The following is a 7,698-nucleotide window of genomic DNA, read 5'->3' on the forward strand; positions in this document are numbered from 1 at the left end:
CCGGCGGGAGCATGCGGCGGACGGCGTCGTCGTGGCGGGCGTCCGGCCGGAGCGACGCGTTCGGGCGGTCGGCGCGGGAGGAGGACGACGAGGTGGCGCTGCGGTGGGCGGCCATCGAGAAGCTGCCCACCTACGACCGCATGCGCAAGGGCATCATCCTCACGGCCGGCACCGGCGGCGGTGGCGTCGAGGAGGTGGACATCCAGGGGCTCGGCATGCGGGAGCGCAAGAACCTCATCGAGCGCCTCATCCGCACCGCCGAGGAGGACAACGAGCGCTTCCTCCTCAAGCTCCGCGACCGCATGGAGCGGTGAGCACTGACGACGCCTCACTGATTCACTCAGCTACCATTTCTGAATCCATGATCCCTTCAGGAAAAAAAAACTTCCAGAATCACTTGGAAAATGTTCTGGGAAAGCATCAGAAACCATCTCATTATGCAGCGCATATTCACAATTTGTGCTGGTTTTTTGCAGAGTTGGGATTGACAATCCGACAATAGAAGTGCGGTTTGAGCACCTCAGCATCGACGCGGAGGCTTACGTCGGCAACAGGGGCCTCCCGACGTTCACCAACTTCTTCTCCAACAAAGTCATGGTACGCATCTGCAGACCGCAGTGGTAGCTTCACGAGTTCATCCTAGCCGTGGAAACCGTACAACTTTCAGGTTTCTTCAGCTTCTCACTCCGTTGAGCTGCTCCAAATCCCACCACAGGATGCACTGAGTGCTCTGCGCATCGTTTCGAGCGGGAAGAGGCCGATCTCCATCCTTCATGACATCAGTGGAATCATAAGGCCCGGCAGGTAAGGAACCAAAGAATTTTAAATATATGTGGAGTTTGAATTTTGTTCTCTAGCTGGACCGTACTCACCGCGTGGAAATTGTTCAGGATGTCTCTGTTGCTTGGCCCTCCTGGGTCAGGGAAAACAAGTCTACTTCTATCTCTGTCAGGGAAACTTGACTCATCTCTCAAGGTATGTACCACATCTTGCATATTATCTTGAGTTTGAGTTGCTCTGAACTTCAGGCAAAAAGACTGTTAAAGATAAAACTAGCTGTGAGTTCAAGATGGATGATGAACTTCTAATGGAAATTTCCAGGTGTCAGGAAGGGTGACTTACAATGGGCACGACATGGATGAATTTGTCCCTCAGCGGACATCTGCGTACATCGGTCAGCACGATGTTCACGTCGGCGAAATGACGGTCCGGGAAACACTTGCCTTCTCTGCAAGATGCCAAGGAGTTGGGACACGTTATGGTACGTAACATGGACACTGAAAACGAACAAAGATAATTGTGTACCTTTGGCAGAGTGAACCTTATAGTGTTTTGTATTATACAGACATGCTCACGGAACTCTCAAGAAGGGAGAAAGAAGCCAACATTAAGCCAGATCCTGATATCGATGTTTACATGAAGGTATAATTCATTTAATTCGAACTAAACCCTGTATTTACATTGGAAGTAACAAGGGGTACTCAAGTTATTGTGCACTTCTGCGCAAACAGGCTATCTCTGTGGAAGGCCAGGAGAGCGTGGTCACAGATTATATCCTCAAAGTGAGTAAGAATACACTACATGAAAAGTAGCAGGAGAAATGGATCTGCCCCCCTAACAGTACTTGTATTGCTATGCAGATTCTGGGTCTGGAGATCTGTGCAGATACAATGGTTGGGGATTCTATGATTAGAGGTGTCTCAGGAGGACAAAAGAAGCGTGTCACAACAGGTATGTGCAACCTGAAGTTATAGAATGATATGTGCATCAAGCCCTTCGAACCTGACCGTAAAATCTGACTTCTTGACTTGTTTAACTTCCACAGGTGAGATGCTTGTTGGGCCAGCTAAGGCACTATTCATGGATGAAATATCCACTGGTCTGGACAGCTCCACAACATATCAGATTGTTAACTCTCTACGGCAGTCGGTCCACATCCTTGGTGGAACGGCACTTATCGCATTGCTTCAGCCTGCACCTGAAACATATGAGCTCTTTGATGACATTGTTCTCCTCTCTGAAGGCCAAATTGTATACCAGGGTCCTCGTGAGCATGTCCTCGAATTCTTTGAGGCCATGGGCTTCAAATGTCCTGAGAGAAAAGGTGTTGCAGACTTCTTGCAAGAAGTGAGTATTCCAAAAGAATCATGCTAGCTGCAAGTTGTGATTCGGAACTCCAATCTCACAGTGTTTCTTTTTGTGGTATCACAGGTTACGTCTAGGAAGGATCAGCATCAGTATTGGTGTCAAAGAGATGAGCCATACCGATACATCTCAGTTAATGAGTTTGCAGAGGCATTCAAAGCATTCCATGTTGGGCGTAAGCTAGGATCGGAGCTCAAGGTGCCATTCGATCGAACCAGGAACCATCCTGCAGCTCTCACAACGTCCAAGTATGGTATCAGCAAGATGGAGCTTCTCAGGGCATGCTTCTCTAGGGAGTGGCTGTTGATGAAGAGGAACTCGTTTGTTTACATCTTCAAAGTAGTCCAAGTACGTATCCTGCTTCCTGAAATCTTCTCAATTCAGACAATAATTTCTGATGAACGTTCCATATTTGTACCAGCTCATAATCCTCGGAACCATTGCAATGACAGTCTTCCTGCGCACGACAATGCATCGACGCAGTGTAGAAGATGGAGTGATATTTCTGGGGGCAATGTTCCTTGGCCTAGTCACACATTTGTTTAATGGTTTCGCTGAGCTTGCCATGAGCATTGCAAAGCTGCCGATATTCTATAAGCAGAGGGATCTGCTCTTCTATCCATCTTGGGCATACGCATTGCCTACATGGGTGCTCAAGATCCCAATATCGTTCTTGGAATGCGCTGTGTGGATTGGCATGACTTACTATGTCATTGGCTTTGATCCAAATATCGAAAGGTTCTTCCGCCATTACCTGCTGCTTGTACTGATCAGCCAGATGGCGTCTGGTCTTTTCCGGCTTCTAGCTGCATTAGGAAGAGAAATGGTTGTCGCAGACACCTTTGGGTCATTTGCTCAGCTTGTTCTTCTGATCCTTGGTGGCTTTTTGATAGCAAGAGGTATGTCAAGTCTCCATTCAGACAATGTTTAGACATTATCCAGAGCATGGAACTGAGTTTTCGCTCTCTATCTACAGATAACATCAAGAAATGGTGGATTTGGGGCTACTGGTCCTCCCCTCTGATGTATGCACAGAATGCCATAGCTAATAATGAGTTCCTGGGCCACAGCTGGCAGATGGTAATGCATCTTCTCTGAAGCAATCTAGGCGTGATCATTGTGTAGTTCAGATAGATAGATGACAAACAATGTCAAACTTTATGCAGATTGTTGATCCAACAAGAAGTAACGAGACACTTGGTGTCCAAATTCTGAAGGCACGTGGCATCTTTGTCGACCCAAACTGGTATTGGATTGGTGCCGGTGCATTGCTTGGGTACATCATGCTCTTCAACATACTCTTCGTTTTGTTCCTCAACTGGCTTGGCCGTGAGTACCTTCTCAGCTCCAAAATAGATTAATTCATAGAACTCAAAGCATCTCATGCTTGGCACTGACGCCGTTCTCAAAACCACAGCACTTGGAAAAGGTCAAACTGTTGTTTCTGAAGAGGAACTGCAGGAGAAGCATGTAAACCGCACTGGTGAAAATATCGAGCTGCTGCAGCTTGGAACAGATTCCCAGATTTCTCCTGATGGTTAGTCCAAAGGATATTCGTGTGCACCACCTGATAAATCGAACATGACATTGCTGCATTCTTATAACAAGTCCAACAAATGCAGGAAGAAGAGAAATCGTTGGAGCTGGCACCAGGAAGAGAGGAATGGTACTTCCATTTACACCATTGTCAATCACCTTTGACAATATCAAATACTCTGTGGACATGCCTCAGGTAAGCACAAATCAGAAAACATGCCTTATATTTAGCACAGAAACTGGTAATACTAAATAATAAGTATTAATTCTATGACTTCTTGACAGGAAATGAAAGACAAAGGTATTACTGAAGACAGGTTACTGCTGCTGAAGGGTGTAAGCGGAGCCTTCAGACCAGGAGTCCTGACGGCACTGATGGGAGTCAGTGGAGCGGGTAAGACTACCCTGATGGATGTACTGGCAGGAAGGAAAACTGGCGGTTACATTGAGGGAGCCATTTCCATCTCTGGATACCCAAAGAAGCAAGAGACCTTCGCTCGGATTGCTGGCTACTGTGAGCAAAATGATATCCACTCTCCACATGTCACTGTCTACGAATCCCTCCTGTACTCAGCATGGCTTCGGTTGCCGCCAGAAGTAGACTCAGAAGCAAGAAAGGTAGGTGAAAAAGAACCCTTCAATTTGCTAGCTCAAAAGCAATTCATTACCATTTTGCATTGCAAACTATTACTAGAATTCTTGGCTAATTGGATCAATTCATGGATTCAGATGTTTGTGGAAGAAGTCATGGAACTAGTGGAATTGACACCTTTGAGGGGAGCATTGGTGGGACTGCCAGGAGTAAATGGTTTATCCACTGAACAGCGAAAGAGGCTCACTATTGCTGTTGAACTCGTTGCCAACCCATCCATCATATTCATGGATGAACCAACTTCAGGACTAGATGCCAGGGCTGCTGCAATTGTGATGAGGACAGTCCGGAATACTGTGGACACAGGAAGGACAGTTGTCTGCACAATCCACCAGCCCAGCATTGATATTTTTGAAGCTTTTGATGAGGTAAGTTGTGATAATTATGAAACTGGGAGCTTTCCATGGTAATCTTGAACTCTGGAAGCAATGCTCATATATCATTCTTGAACTTCCGCAGCTATTCCTGATGAAACGGGGAGGGGAAGAAATATATGTCGGCCCCTTGGGACGCAACTCGTGCCATCTGATTGAATACTTTGAGGTGAGCTTTACTCACTGAACAAAATATTCAACTTCTAACTTATGACACATGATAACCTTTGCTTGGTGTGTCAAATGTAGGGAATACAAGGAGTGAAGAAAATCAAGGATGGTTACAACCCTGCAACATGGATGTTGGAAGTGACCACCTTAGCTCAAGAGGATATCCTTGGGATAAATTTTGCCGAAGTATACAGAAACTCTGACCTATACCGGTATGTTCAGTGACATCAACCTCAGAATGGTGTTTGTCCTTTATCTATGATGTGTTTCAAGTCACTGATTAGGATGCACCATTGCAGGAGGAACAAAGCTTTAATCAGTGAACTAAGCACACCTCCACCTGGATCCAAGGACTTGTACTTCCCAACCCAGTACTCGCAGTCCTTCCTCACACAAAGCATGGCTTGCCTGTGGAAGCAGCACAAGTCTTACTGGAGAAATCCATCATACACCGCAACTAGAATCTTCTTCACAACAGTTATAGCTCTCATCTTCGGAACCATCTTCTTAAACTTAGGCAAGAAAATGTGAGTGCCCTTGCTTACAACTCCAACTGAGACGTGAATGACCTGATCTATGTTGGCATACTGTGACAAAGAAACTTACTGTACTTTTGTTCTTACTTTCAGTGGCACAAAGCAGGACCTGTTCAATTCTTTGGGATCCATGTATGCAGCAGTTCTTTTCATTGGAATTCAGAATGGTCAAACTGTGCAACCGATTGTGGATGTTGAGCGAACAGTTTTCTACCGAGAAAAGGCAGCTGGCATGTACTCTGCTCTACCCTATGCTTTTGCACAGGTAATTGATCGTAACTGAAGATTTAAATAAAACGTAATAATTGCATTGTTCTTCCTTGAATCTAGTGCTGAATTATAACTTTAGGTTCTAACTGTTTAACCTTTCAACAGGTTCTTATTGAGATCCCACATATCTTCCTTCAGACAGCCGTGTATGGTCTCATTGTCTACAGCTTGATTGGCTTTGACTGGACAGTTGAGAAGTTCTTCTGGTATATGTTCTTCATGTTCTTCACCTTCATGTACTTCACGTTCTACGGCATGATGGCGGTCGCCATGACACCAAACAGCGACATTGCTGCCATAGTCTCAACTGCATTCTACGCTATATGGAATATCTTTGCCGGCTTCCTTATCCCTCGACCAGTAAGTTTCCAATTGTAACTCCTTGTACTACATTGCAACAGCTCAATTTTCTCTATATTGTTGATGCTGAAGCATACGCTGCTGGGTTGCAGAGGATACCAATATGGTGGAGATGGTACTCATGGGCATGTCCAGTGGCTTGGACACTATATGGACTTGTGGCCTCACAGTTTGGAGATATCACAAATGTTACGCTGAAAGATGATGGGGAAACAGTGAAAGATTTTGTCAGCAGATTCTTTGGATTCCATCATGATCAATTGGGTTATGTAGCTACCGCTGTTGTTGGATTCACAGTTCTCTTTGCTTTCGTCTTTGCCTTCTCCATCAAAGTCTTCAATTTCCAGAGAAGATAAAGGAAGCGACCTAAAAAAGTTTTGAGTGTTGCTTCAGATCATTTTCAGTATATAGGCACTGCAGCAATGTAAGGTTATGAGAGAGAGTATATATGTAGCATTTGTTTTGTTTCTAGGCAGTTAACAATTAACATCATTTTTCATTTCAATCAGTTTGGCCTGGAGTTCTGTACTGAACAGAAAGGGGCCTATGTGTAAATTGAATGTAGATTGTGCATAATTGAGTTCAATGTAAACTTTTCCTTTAAACATATACCTTTTGTCGAACTGGTACTTGCTTGCCTCTAAAAATTAAGTTCATGGTACAATAACATGAGAAGAGAGAGAAAAAAAAGGCAGTGAGTTTATGGTATGGTACAATAACAAGAGAAGAGGGGGGAAAAAAGGCGGTGCCTATATAACAAAGAAGTCCATATCAGTTCAGACATACTTGAGAAAGTCCATGAACATTAGAAGTACAAATTAATTTGAAGAGTAACATTCAGAACTAGTATCCAGGACCTAGATCAAATGACTCTTCCCTAAATTCCTATCCAGAAACCCAGAATGGCAGAATGCATCGAACTACTCATAGCCTCAATCAACCAGCAAAAGAGCCGAGGACCAAGCAGGTGCAGATGGCACGGTTGGCAACTCGCAAGCCCTTCCCCAAACGGCATCACCAACCCACATCAAAGTATAAATCCCAAATCGACCTCTTCCCCCATCCGCACGCTTGTTCTAGATCAAAATGGATCGCAATTTGCAGCGTCTCAATACAGAAGTATAGGGCGCGAGATTACCGCAGCTCACCGAGTCGCACCTGCAGCGGTAGCTCGCATTGCGCCAACCGCCGCAGCCCACTCCGGCAGGCCGAAGACGGAGCCGCCACCGCATGCGAGGCGCGAATCAAGCCTCCGGACCGCGGGAATGGTCCGCCGCCCGCGCGAGAGGCCCGATGCCGGCCGCCTCGGAGTTCGCGCGACTGTCTCCGGCGGCGGTAGGGGTTTGGGAGGCTGCTGTCCCGTTGGGTTTTGGGTTTTGGCCTTTTGGGCCTTTCGGCTTTACTACTTGAGAAGGAAGTGGGAAACCAAGTGATCGAATCTCGTTGGATTGAAACCACAGTAGCAAAGTGTTTGGCCAAAATTTGACAAGATGGCGACATTGGATTCGGTTAGCTTGTTCCATCCTTTCGAGGTAAAAAATCTAACAGTAATGAACTGAATAATCTGAAACCGTTGAAAGACCAAACAAGCTGAAGAAATATGTCAGAAGTGGCGATGTCTCGTGAGGCATCTTTCCTTTCCTGTGAGTATTGG

The 7,698-nt window shown here is 45.7% G+C and overlaps 1 long non-coding RNA gene across 1 annotated transcript; it reads right to left on the reverse strand.

Moving 5' to 3' along the window:
• Positions 1-394: 394 nt before the first annotated feature.
• Positions 395-7,418, reverse strand: LOC120686369. The gene is made up of 5 exons (XR_005680160.1): positions 7,183-7,418; positions 1,306-6,410; positions 1,123-1,228; positions 873-1,037; positions 395-769 (listed from the first exon to the last, which is right to left on the reverse strand). It is a non-coding gene; the product is annotated as an uncharacterized LOC120686369 (long non-coding RNA).
• Positions 7,419-7,698: the final 280 nt, after the last annotated feature.

The sequence above is a fragment of the Panicum virgatum genome, chromosome 1K (assembly GCF_016808335.1).
Source record: "Panicum virgatum strain AP13 chromosome 1K, P.virgatum_v5, whole genome shotgun sequence".
Taxonomy (NCBI): domain Eukaryota; kingdom Viridiplantae; phylum Streptophyta; class Magnoliopsida; order Poales; family Poaceae; genus Panicum; species Panicum virgatum.